Genomic DNA, 13,491 nt, shown 5'->3' on the forward strand with positions numbered 1-13,491 from the left:
ATTATCAAATCCAGCCCACCATTGCTCTGCCCTATAGAAGCAGTGCTACTAAACTTTCTGGACAATGAACGACTAAAGTTCTCACTGTAAATGTCACATCAGCAAATTTCAACAAGAAAAAAGACCAGCGCGAGCAGTGGTGTCCCTGTGGCGACAACACGCCCCAGCCCATCAAAATAAAGTTGTTACTGATATTCGTCACTTGCCATCAAATGGAGAATAATGCATACTCGTGTTCGAACTGATAACAGCACCTCAAGTCTTATTGGAGTAATTAATCGTACTTTTCATATTAAATGCGACCACGAAAACACCAGATGACAGGTGTAATACGAACAATTTACCACGCTTCACTCAACATGGTGTATCTCTCTCTCTCTCTCCCCTTCTTTTTTCTTTTCTCTCTCTCTAAATTGAATTCAACATGATGTCTTAGGTTCCAGTTATCGTGTGTAGGGACACATTAAGGTTATTCGGTTCAAAGTCAATCACTGACTGTTCCTTGTACGCGTCTTGCAAGAAAGGCACGCAAGCTATTTAACGTGAGGCGGTCCAAAAGAACGCGGCGATTGTCTACGTTATCAGTATAAAAAGCAAGAATGCGCATCTTCTGATAGAAGGCTCGCGCGACCCGGCGGAGCCGCCAAAGAATTTGTCGTCAGCTGCTTTCTATCACTGACCACGTTGCATTTGCTACAACTGAAAGCTGTACTACTGCAGGGTCGGGCCCACCGCGAGCACATTCGAAAAGGAAAGTTCGGAGGAAGTTCCCCTCAAAGAACGATGACTATAGGAGGTGAAGTCAACACAATACATATTTTAGAAGACCTTCTTCCTGTTTTCTTGAGGGGGCCATGACAAACAGCCCCACGCGAAGACAAAAGAGTATTGTAATAACTGGGAGTAGGTTTCCATATTTGTGTTGCGACCACGACCTACTAGATTATAACGACCATGTCATAATCGGCAACCCCTATGGGGTGCCCGTCCGCACGATCCGCCAGGAGCGCTACACATCGGCCCGCGAGCTCTCCATCATGATTGGACAATGGAAATTTGAATTTTGAACGCGCAGAAGCTGACGTATACGACTACCGTAGCCGACGACAGCAACAGCTCCTACGAAAACGCGTAGAATGATGATGATAATCAACTTTAGAAAGAAGCGTCTCTCGTGGGACATCCACCGCTTGCACAAAAATGCTAAGGTAAGCTGAAGTACAAGGTATTGTAGAAATTAAAGAAGCAATAACAAGGCCGATGAGTAACGCCACCGCTAGCCTCCAAATGCGGCGCTGGGAAGGGTTGCCCACGAACATGGTCGGTCGCTATAATCTAGTAGGTCGTGGTTGCGACATGCCGTACGAGAGAGAGAGATAAAAAAAAAAAAAAAGAGACTCCTACAGTACGTTATTATGGAACACAAAGCGCGCGATGTTTAATTCCACTTAAATAAGAACCAAATTAATACTCCGCTTTGCCCCGAATGGCGAGAAAAAAAAAACAAAAAATTACGTCACTGTAGTTCACGTCCCCTGCGCTGTAGCTGTCCTCAGCTTCGTAACGCCTTCGCGCGCGCAATCATTTAGCGGTACTTGCGTGGGCGTCTATTATTCAGACGCAGGAGCAAAGATAAAACGTGGAGGAAGTCCGCGAAACATGTTCAGCAATTTATAATGCTCCCTTCCTATTATGGCGACAACGCAACGGAAACAGAAAGCGTGAATGCCGGGCGTTTGTCCGCGTCTTTAATTAGAGACCGCCACGCCATACAACACTTGTTTACCGAGCTAAACGAGGTGATCGCTGCCTCCGTTCGGATGACTAAATCGGTGGCGGCCTTGCAGTGACATCTCAAGCTCTGCTGTCAGAGAGTATACGGCCTCTAGTTAAACAGCACTTAGAAAGTAGCGCTGCACTGCAGAGATGAAGGTCCCACACCGTTCTAAGACAAGGGAGGAAGTTACTCGCTGCAATGACAGCTGGTGCTCGGGGTTCCGTCATCTATATATACAGGGTGTTCCACGAAATATGAGCCAAAGTTTAAAAATAGAATGGATAATCGCACACCAAAAAGATGTACTGCATAGTGTTGCCAGTGGTGTCAGGATACTCTATTTCTTGTTTCGTAATTAATTAAATAGTGAAATGAATTAGTTTTAGTTAGTTTAGTTTATTAGTTTAGTTTAGTTTAGTTAGTTAGAAACGAATTAGTTTTTTAATTATAAGGATTAGAGGCAAAATGTCAATGAGAAAGTTGTAGCGGGTGATATAACGACACGAAACCCGTTGATTGCCACTTTGTACCACTAACGGATCCTTCTTTTTTTTTTTTTTCCCCGGCTCCAAATACTAACTTTCGGGTTTACAAAAAGTTGACGCGGGACCTGTCGTAGACGCGCGAGCAGCGCTGTATCACAGCGCTCTCGAACTTCCTGTTACTGAACGACGAATACTAGTCACAGTTCTCATTGACATTTTGTCTCCACACTGACTCCCGGCACGTCTGCGACAGGTCCCGCGTCGATTTTTTCCAAACCCGAAAATTAGACTTTGGAACCTAGACGAAAAAATAAATAAATAAAGAGAAAGAGAGAATTTGTTAGAGGTACAAAGTTGGAATCAACGGGTTTCGTGTCGTGTTAACGCCCATTACAACTTTCTCATTGACATTTTGGCTGTAATCCTTATAATAAAAAAGTAATGACTAATTAATTTCACTAATTAATTAATTATAAACAAAAAACAGTTTGGGTATCCTCACACGACTGGTAACACTACGCATGCAGTCCGTCCTTTTGGTGCGCCATGAACCATTCTATTTTTAAAAGCTGGCTCATTTTTCGTGAAATACCCTGTATAGCAGTGGTTTTCGAAATTTTCTTTCAATTCCTGCTCTTCAAATAACGAAGTTACTCCGTTTCATTTCCATTTTCGCAATCCTTAGCGGTTCGCAGGAAAGCACAGGCGCTTTAAAAGGTCCCCGTTAAGACGCTTTCTGATGTACGTATTTGTGAATGCAGTTGTACGCAACAGTTCGTGCACCGTATATCAGGAGTGAGGTGAACCTACAGACAATGTCTCGTAGTTTTTTTTAATTCTGTGTTTGCGCCGCGAAGCAACTGTGGCTATGAGCGGCGTACAGGGAGGAGGGGGGACATGGAGATTAGTATGCATCCTGGGCCGACTTCAGGAGGAACTGTGCCGACATTCGTCTGGAAGGTCCAATGTAAGTACTTTACCGTTATTTTTTATGTAACAAACGTCTTGGAGGAGTGTACGTACCACGCTTTCCAAAAAAAATTTCGTTTGATAAAACATGAAACAAAAATGTCTGCAAGTCTGCAAGGGAATGCACAGAGACGAAAATGTGTCACCGCTACAAAGTGAAAATATCGACGCGTGCAATGGAAATAAATGATGCTCTATCGACGTATTTCACTTCATTTCGTTTACACCATCTTAAGCACCCCTTGCGGGGTATTTCCATTGTTTGTCTTTGCCCAATCGTTGTATTGCTGTACGTCTCGTGTTTGTGACGAAGTGACTTGCACTTGTGACTCAGGCCAATTGACTTATGTAATGACCGTTTCTATAGGGACCCTTGAAAGTACCCTAAACAAATAAGCACTGTTGTTAGAGATATATCATAAACGTATTCAAAACCGGCCTGTGTCGGAAGAATATATGTCGAAAACATCATTAAGCTCCATCGGAGGTTTCTAAAAAACGTATCCGGTTTCACAATGTCTAACTTCTGTAACTGATACTGTAACCAACATGTTAAAAGTCCAACAACCTAGCACACACGCGCAGAATGAATAAAATGGAACGTTTCTTTCTATTGTGCCATAATAAGCACAGCACAGTAAGATTGTGAGGCCGTATGATGCAAGGACAGACTCGCTGAAGTGCACTGGTACTTTCTGCACACTGTCACAATTTGGAATGCACTGTTCGAATCTGCAGTCTGCTTTCATTGAAGGTGAAGGAATTGATTCTTTAGGGCTCGTCATTAGCCTAATATATTACTATACCGTGTTTTGCTGATGCTGTGAACAGAGTACTTTTACTGTTTCGAGTGTCTGCACATTTTTATAAATTTTACCGTGGTTAATCGATGGGTATGTGACTGTGTATGTGTTACATACGTACATCACTATTGGGGACCAGCAGTGTTCTAACACCCCTGTCGAATCCCCCTCGACTAACAGTATCGAAAATCAGATAAATACTGACATCACGCATCGCTGCACGCAGAAGAGAACAGGAAAGCATTGCAAGGACATCATCGTCAAAATAGAGCGCTGAGAAACACCATTACCGCAATTTCTTTCAAATTTTACTTCACTTATCCACTTACTTATTTCATTTTTGCACGCTCTATAGTACATCGACTCCGACATGAGAATCGTAGCGGAGCACCCCTTTAAATATTCTCTCCACCGCTTTACCCAAGTGTTGGAAAGACTCTTACAGCACCGTGATGCGGATGAAAGGCATCTTTCTCACCATCTCATATTGGCTGAATCGACCAATTGTATCCAAAGCGAAGGATCACGTTTTATAAGCAGCGCATTTTTCCGCGCTGACACACACAAAAAAAACGCACTTTCAGTTTGCAACACTGCGAAAATATTCCCGGATACGCGTGGCTGTTACTTGGCTTATTTTAAGCAACCGACTTTAGCGGCTGACAAACAGCGTGCGTCACACGTGACTGTCCCTCTTGTTTACCCCCTCTTCTTGCGATGCTTGTGACCAGGACGTGATGTTTTTCGCGGTTTTCGTTGGCAGTTGCTTTACTCAAGCAAGTCATCGAACTAAAACACGTTCCGGGTCCGTGGACTTCGAGAATAACGGACTACCGAATAACAACGGACGAAGGCATGGTTATCTGCCTTGGCTTACGCTTTGCTATCTATTTATTTCCACGTTGAGTGCCCACAAACAGCTGTTAGGCCTATATAATAGTCTACGTACACTCGGAGCAAAAAAATGAGTAACTTTGGGGCACACTTGTACGCATCTTGAGTACGTACCCGAAATGCAGTATTTCAAATATTTTTCCCGTTATTTTGGTACTCTACTCAATATTTTTGCGACGACTATTTTTAAAGTATTGAAAATACTTTTTTTCAGTATTGGCTACTCAGTACTCAAAATGCTTTCCTTCCCCGTCAAGACGTATCCACCACACTTCCACGAAATGTCCAGATTTTCAGCTCACTGGAACTTAACATCCTTTTTTCTTTTTTTCGGGGGGGGGGGGGGGGGAATTCGTGCACCTGTCATTTATTTCGTCAGAAAACGGTTCCTATTCATATTGGATCCTATTCCATTAGGTACAAGAGAATCCCACCATTTATGAACTTGGTCACCAAAGCAATAAAGACACGCCAAAGGTTGAAAGACCCGAGCTGACATACAGGAGGTATTACGAAGTTCTGGGTCAGAACAAATCACCAAAGTTTAATCACCAAATCACCAAATTCAAAATCACCAAACATTAATTGACAGTTTGACAGCAAGATCTTGCTAATACGATACGCTTAAATGGCGGATGAAGTATATGTATCGCTTTCATTTGTACGGCCACGTTCAGAATACGCGTTTCACAGGGTATTTTATACTCAATTTTAAATACTTTTTACGTGGAGTATTTAGTATCTTATTTTAAATACCTTCGCGCAGTATTTTGTACATGTTTGCTTTGGGTAAAATTACACCTTGTAGTCGCCAAGTTTGTAACTACGCCCCACTTTAGCTGCATGACCCTGAAATTCACACCCCACGCAGTGCAAATGGCACGTAAAGTTGTGTGCGTGTATTTCGCGAGCGTCCTTTGACGGCCAAAAAACAAACAAACACACAAAAGTCACAAAAAGCATACCTTGTTCGAAACACCTGGGTCGAGTACGTCTCAAAGTACTGCATACAACTTCTTCTTTTTTTTTTTTTTTTTTTCAATTTAGACCTCGGCCATTCGAGCAATATTTTAAAAGTCAGCCAGCCATTCTGATCCAATGAACTAATTCGGTATACCGTCGCACATTCGCGCAGAAGCCCCCGGTATTCTTTTAAAATCTTGGAGCACGACAGCCAGGAGACACCCCGTGTGCCCATACAGCAATGATAGGACGAGGGAACAGAACACGAGCCACCGCTCAGAGGCAGAGCCAAGTATAAGCTGCTCGTATTTCACCCGGCTAGACACTCATTCATCATCTCTAGATTCCCACGCATCTGTGTACACAAAAGCACTCGTGGGCGTTTTTTTTCTCCCGCTCATTCTTTGGCACTGAATATCGAAAAACAAAACGAATATGACGGCAGCACTGTAAGGACCATTGTTAATGGCCTTCTACGACACTCTCGACTGCTCCGCGAAGGTACCTGCGCGTCTACTTCCAAAGTAGAGGAGGTGAAAAAGGCAATGGACTGTGCGATGAAGCTTTGCATCGGAGGGCTCTCGCGACGGCTCATTCAGCGGATAATACCACTGTTACACGGGCAGTCTTCAACGACCATTGAGATCAGTGATCATTGAAGATGCATGCTGCACCACTTAGCGTGTAATGTGTCAACCTATCAGGAAACATTGGATCCAATGCTCGTTGAGAAGTTGACGCGTTACACGCTCGGTGGCGCTACGTGCATTTTCAATGTTCGTTGGTTTCAATGGTCATTGGAGACTGCCCGTGTGACAAGAATCACGACGTTATGAGACGTTATGGGCTCAAGTTACGAGCGCTCATAACTTGAGCGCAGCAAAAATACCGCTCGGTATTACTGCTGCGGCTGTGAGAACTCATTAAACTCGAATAGCACGTGAAGCGTCAACGCTTCCAAGTTCGAGGTTCCCGCGCCGCTTCAAAACGTCGTTGTTGGCCGTGGTGGTGGTGCTATACTGAAAAAGCTCGCTGCTGTTGGCCTCAAAGTAACAGGCAACGTAACGACTAACGTTCTGGGGGAATGTGCGTCCCGGCCGACTTCTATGGGGAACTGTGCCGACATATGTCTGAGGAAGACCCGGGAAAAACACCAGACGGTACAGCCGGCACCGGTATTCGAACCCGGGCACCTCCCAGTCTCGATGTGACATGGCCAGCACGCTTGTTGACCGTGTGATTTTATGTCTGCATTTCTCATTTCTTTTCTAGCGACAGCCGTGTAAGGCGAACTTTCACAGTATACTACGCACGTCCTTTAGTAGCTTTTAGGCCCACGAGACCTGTCACGTGCCAGCAACACGTGATCGCCACAGTGTGTTTGCGGTACGCTGAAATTGTGTGACCGCAGTAGTAACAATGCAAAGGGAAACAGTAAACGATTTCACGAAACATTAAATAAATTTCAACGAAAACAAATTGAAGAAGACCAAAAACTACGATAGCCCTGTAACCGTATTCCGAAGCGTTTGGCACAATGCCCGAACAGGCAGCCAATGTTCCTAAATTTTTCTTCCTTTCTTACTGCACGTGTAATGGGAGAACAAACAACAACAACCTTACTTTGATGATGATGATGATGATTGAGGTGTTTCATCGCATAGACGAACAATGGGCTACGTCTTTTTGTCCGCTACATTTTCCCCAGACGACCTTACAGAATTTCTGTAAAACGCTTATTACTCATTTACTCACTTCTCTCTACCATTAATGAATTTGCCCAGTAAATACCTCGGTACAATAGAAAAAAATGCAGTAAGGCTGATCACGATACATTAGCCGATCTCTCTACACTGTTAGCCAAAAAGGCGTTTTAAAAGAATGTAGATCGTACTTTACTACGTCTCTTCATGCGAGGTATTTTGCGGCGATTTCTTTAAACGCGCTACGTCACTGTCTTTCCCTCGTTTCTTTTTGGCGGGTTGGGGGAGAGAGGGCATACCCCATGCCCGTCGTGCCACGACCATTCTTGGTAAGCTACTTGTAACTTCCTTGTTTTCCCCGAAACGAATATTTTAACCACCACTATTTCTGAAACACAGGCAGTTGCTTCGTCACCCTGTTATTTCGAGGCACGCCGCACTGTTTGCGAAAAAAAAAAAAAAAAGAAGAAAGAAAAGAAACAGGAGGATAAAATAACTGAAGAGAGCCGGAACTTGTCGTAATGTGACGCGCATATCTCCGACAAAACAAGATGCTCCGAGATTTTACAGATGCACGCTTCCTGCACTCGATCGCGGATCGAAACGGATTTCCGATAGCATCCCAGGCAGCACAATGTACTGAAAGTCGAGTGCAATAGGGGTGGACGGGTAGGTGGAAGGCCTGGAACACACTCGTGAAACTAAAGAACACTGATAAGACACATACCGTCCACCCCTATGGGTGGTTTTCAAGTTGAGAAGTGGCGCTACGCATGCTGGGTCTTCGAACTTCCGGTCCGAAATTGCGCTCAATTGGAGCAAAGCAAAACTTATACCATCTGGCTTAAAAGACAACCAAGATGAGTTTTCCTGGGAATGCCTGCACCCCAAAGAAGTAAGGTACTGTAACAAATACTTCGCACGTACTTTTCTTGCGACAAACATAATATTTCGTAACACATCGTGCATGTTTCGGTTTCGTTCGGCGTGCGCTTCAAAATCGCAATCTTTTGCTGCGGGAAATGTTCTCTTACAATGCGGTCAATTTGACGCTTCAAATAACAAAGATAACAGACAACATTTCAGATATGGCACAACAAAATGTGTAGGCAGTATTTTACGCTGCAATCTTCGGCACTCTGACGATAGTACGCATGTAATCGTTGTCTCTAAGTCTGGGAAGAAGCTGTGGCTTTAGTAATATTCTATTCATATTATGAGTTGATAATCTTATCACAGCCACGCACAATTCAACGTGATAAGTACACAGCACGGCATTTGGTGACAAGTGCCTACACCCTTTAGTTCAATTTTCGTTTACGTTGACAACATTTTTCCAAAGGCGCGGGATCCAGGGGTACGCGATACATTATATGTCCCTTTTCCGCAGAATTAGTGCATTTACGCCCGGAACATTAGCTTATTTTTAGGTTGAAAATCGCACTTACTCTATAAGACTCCAGCAGAACTTCGGACCGGAAGCGTAAATCCACGTGACATTGCAACTTCCCTTACCTCATTTTGACAGGAAGTTGCAAACCACCCATTGCACTCGACTTTCAGTACATTGTGCTGCTTGGGATATTGACTGGACTATTCACGTGAACAGCACGCCGCCGCCGACTACCCCAAGGTCGCCCGAAGAACCTGTGGAACGCGATTTGTGAAACACTGACCTGGCATAATGGGTGTGCGACAGGGCTTTTCTTTCTCCTATACCGGGCCCGTGCTACTGACCGACTGGAGGTTAACGTCACGAACGAACACGTGAGGGTGGGGCACACGGTAGTCACCACACAATTATAGAGGACGCGTAATTGCCGCCCACGTGTCGGTTGGGTGATCGCCAATACCGCAACGAGGAACGCCTGGGAAAAACAATGCGGTGTAACGCGCGGTTATACGAACGTGCCGAGTGATTTTTTTATATCAGATACGCGCCTAACCAGGCGGAAAATTATTCGCGTTGCGCTTTCTCGCATTTCTGCGATTCTTTTTTTTTTTTTTTTTTTCGTTGAGCGAGAGCAGACGACAGCGGTGTAAAACCGCGCAGCTTGCAAGTACGCGCGTCATAGGAACGTGCCGCCTAGATGAAGCACCAGAACGTGGTTGATTTCTATTGCGTTTAAAACAGGCTAACGGTACAGCTGTGTTCTAATGTACGTGCCGCAGTTTAAAATGTATCAGAATGTCATGCACGTAGGAACACAGAAGCGCTTAACGCGAGACGAGGAAAAGTGACGTCGTTAAGGTGACAGAATATCCTAAATCAATCAATCAAAAACGAAGTCTTTTGATAGGGAGCTGGGAGAAACGCAAAGAGACCGTCACGTCACAACGTGTCCGGAAACCAGAGTTGTACACGTTACTCGAAAAAAGTAATTGATTACAATTACTGTTACTACTGCGCAAAAAGTAATTCTTTACCGTTACAACAACAACAACTTTATTTTCGGCCTTGGAGAGTGGGGAGTTTCATCGCAACAGGCGATACTCTACCCCAGTGCTTGGTGGAATGGGGGGAATAAAATAACGAGCCCCTTTACAATAACGATCGAAGTCCGATGGTGTCCAGAAATGTCAGAAGAGCTTTGAGTTTTGAGCTTTGACCGTTACAAATTACTTCATTACTAATGTAATACGTTACCGATAAAAAATGTAATGCGTTACTTTTACCATTACTTTTAAATTGTGAGCCATACCAAAGCCAACAAGCTTGCGGTGAATGCAACCATGCAGATCTTGCTGCGAATTCTAATATGAGACACCAACGTACATGATAAGTGAAATTCACAAATACATTTGAAAGCAACCTATAAAACACATACACGCGTTTATTACATATTTATATACACACTTAAAACAACATCGAAGCATCCACGTCGAAACACGCGCGTCGTTTTGTTACTATTGCTATATACAGCCCACACAATGTATCAATGCAGTCACCTATTTTACTGTTGCTCCAGTAGATCGCGGTTGTAATGGATTATCATATTACTGTGGCATGCATGGAACACGTGTGAACTACAGACTGCCGTCACAGTGACCTCTACGTCATTGCTTCAGTCGAACTCGTTGTGGAACAGAACTTACAGAAGTACAGATTGGCTTGGAATAGGGTTGCCATTGTTGACAGAAAGTTAAAAAAGTAATCGATTACTCAGTAATTGATTACCGAAAATTGTAATCAGATTACATGGAAAATTACTTGCTCACAAACATAATTGATTACGTTAAAAATTACTGAAAAAAGTAATTGATTACTAGTAACGCAATTACTAGTAACGCGTTACGTACAACTCTGCCGCAAAACACATTTGATTTGTGTCCTTCTATATTCTATATTGGCTTATAAGCTTATCATCTTATAAGCCAATGGGATTAACAAATAAAATTAGCTGGTGCCACATTTGGCATCTCCGTCATTCTCACCAGTACACACCGCGTCCTGCTATAATGAGTGATGCTCCTCCAACGCTTCTTGGGAATCTTTGACAAAAGTTAGGCGTTACTCACGGCACCGTATATAACGATACTCTCTATGTTTGACCTGTCACGGTCAGCTGCTCCTGCCACAGCAGCCTAGACAAACTTTGTTAATTATGCCTTCTTTACTTTCAAAAGAGCACTTTGCCGCCTTCATTTTGTTCACACACTCCTCTGAATCCACCAAAAATGACAGTGCTTACGTCAATCATAAACCTGTTGTTCATATGAAGTCGTTTTTTTTTTTTTTTTTGTTCCTTTCAATCTTGGTAGTCTACTACTCTTTGCTGAATGAACTGTTGTGTAGAGCCTCTGCACATATCTGATAACAACCTCTTATAACTCGTCGGCGGGTTCAGCCTTTGAAGGAGACGTAATTGCTGTAACAGCAAAACTAATTTCTTTTCAAACGTACCGTGGAGCTTCCGAAGAGCTCCGCCGACTTTACAAAGGATGGTCCTTACGGTAACATCTCATTACGGCCCGAGTCTCATTACGGCCGAAGTCTCATTACGGCCGAAAGTCTCATTACGGCCGAAAATCCTTTAATCCCCAAGTGTCTCGTTACGGCCAAAGTCTCAATACGGCCGAAGATGTCTCCTAACGGCCAAAAAGAAAAAAGAAGCATCCACCATAGTAGCTCTGTATATACTGTGTTTTATGCTTCCCAAAATGTGTCCGAGGCGGTGTGCCCCCACGGCTTGTGTCACACACAATGGTTCATGCACACAATATTGCGACAGTGTTTCATGCATCCCTCGTGAAAAATGTTTTTATTGTCATATGTGTCACACGATATTTGTATGTGTTACGCCATTTTCTCTCAGTATTCAAGCAACATCCTACTCGTTGGTTCTGTGAGCAAACTGTATGTGTGTGTGTTCTGAAAAGTACTCCACAAGGGAGCCCACTGGGAGCTCCAGGAGTCGCATGACCTATGACCATGATCTTCTCCCCCACTAGCTGCCTTCTACAATTTACGTCCACCTGAAATTTACAAAAAAGTACATAAGTCACTGAACAAAATGACATATGCTCTTGTTTGATGATGACTATAAGGCATATGCTGTCAAGCAGACTTTTTTTTTTTCATATATTCAAAACATATTCAAGAATTATGGACAACAATGACAATTACGTCATAATAATGCAGCTGCATAGCCAGGAAACTATTTCAGGAGGTGTTTTATGAGGCTTGACATGGGGTGGAGGAGTCCTACTCGTCAGTGGTTTATCAAGACCCCCCCTAACTTTTTTGCCTGTGCACCCCCTACAGGGGGTGCCCTTGCGATTTCAGCTTCAGATACGTCTGTAATGATATGTTAAGCTGTAATGACGTAACTATTCCAACAATTTTTTCCAACACCCTTCTCGTGCTTGGGATTCTGGATAAACCACTACCCCTTGTTCATTTTCGTGGGGCACTACATTAGAGCTTATGCCACTGCACTGATGTCACAATGTTAAAAGTGTGTGTAACTCTGGGCATTCGGAATTCCTCTAAGCGACAATATGTAAATTCAGAATATCCGAAGGGTAAACATCAGATGTTACCTGCAGGCTTCATGCTGAAACGCGTGTACGCAAAACACTTCCGCCGTGGTGGGCGACGCCGTTAGTGTAATCATACACGCAAGACAATTGCGGGCACATGGAGTAGTGGCAGCAACCTGAAAACGATACATTTTCTTGTTACATATGAGTAATCAAAAATATACATTCCCACATGTTTCGTTTTGTCGTTTGTAGGAAGCGCTAGTAAGGGAACAGCACTTGGTTGGTCACATGCAAGCCACAATGCGAGAGGTGCCGATATTTCGATTACGCGATCAAGAATTAAAAGTCTAGAACCATGCACACTTCCCCATGCAACTACTTCCCCAGCATCGTGAGACATGACACCATGTATTCACGTATAGTGTAATGATAGGCAGGAATGAAAAAGATGCCAACATACCTGTAATCCAGTGTCCCATAAGTTTGATTCGATTTTTTGGCAGCTACCATGAAGAGCAAATGCACGATTCACAAGTTTCGTTTCGCCATTTTCATTGTTAATTTCGCAATTTCGCAAGCGTCGAGCAATCCCACGTGACCTCCTTTGGATCAGTGAAAAGTGAAAATTACTCGCGTCATGAACATATATGTTCATCTCAGCGCAAATCACGTTTTGCATGCTATAGAAGGAGGGGGGATCAGTACTCTTCCTTTCGTGTTTTGATATCTTGTTGTTTTGCTACTCTCACTTCGGAGTTCGGATGGTGTCTAGCAACGTTGGGTACCTCGTTTCTTGTGTGTGTGAGCGAGCGGTTGCTGTTTACGACTTGTTCATATATCGCTTTGTAGTGCTGTAATGTGCAAATTAGCGGACTTTATAGCGGCTCTCTATTTTCCGTCGTTGTCTTTCG

At 43.6% G+C, this 13,491-nt stretch overlaps 1 protein-coding gene and 1 long non-coding RNA gene across 2 annotated transcripts in view; both read right to left on the bottom strand.

Annotated features, from left to right (window-relative positions):
• LOC135388865 (insulin-like growth factor 1 receptor) overlaps window positions 1-13,491 on the bottom strand; it is a 79,148-nt gene that overhangs the window by 53,895 nt on the left and 11,762 nt on the right. The window lies entirely within an intron of this gene.
• Window positions 11,730-13,127, bottom strand: LOC135387492 (uncharacterized). Its single transcript, XR_010421150.1, has 3 exons — window positions 13,041-13,127; window positions 12,638-12,753; window positions 11,730-12,070 (listed from the first exon to the last, which is right to left on the bottom strand). It is a non-coding gene; the product is annotated as an uncharacterized LOC135387492 (long non-coding RNA).

Source organism: Ornithodoros turicata, chromosome 3, assembly GCF_037126465.1.
Source record: "Ornithodoros turicata isolate Travis chromosome 3, ASM3712646v1, whole genome shotgun sequence".
NCBI lineage: Eukaryota > Metazoa > Arthropoda > Arachnida > Ixodida > Argasidae > Ornithodoros > Ornithodoros turicata.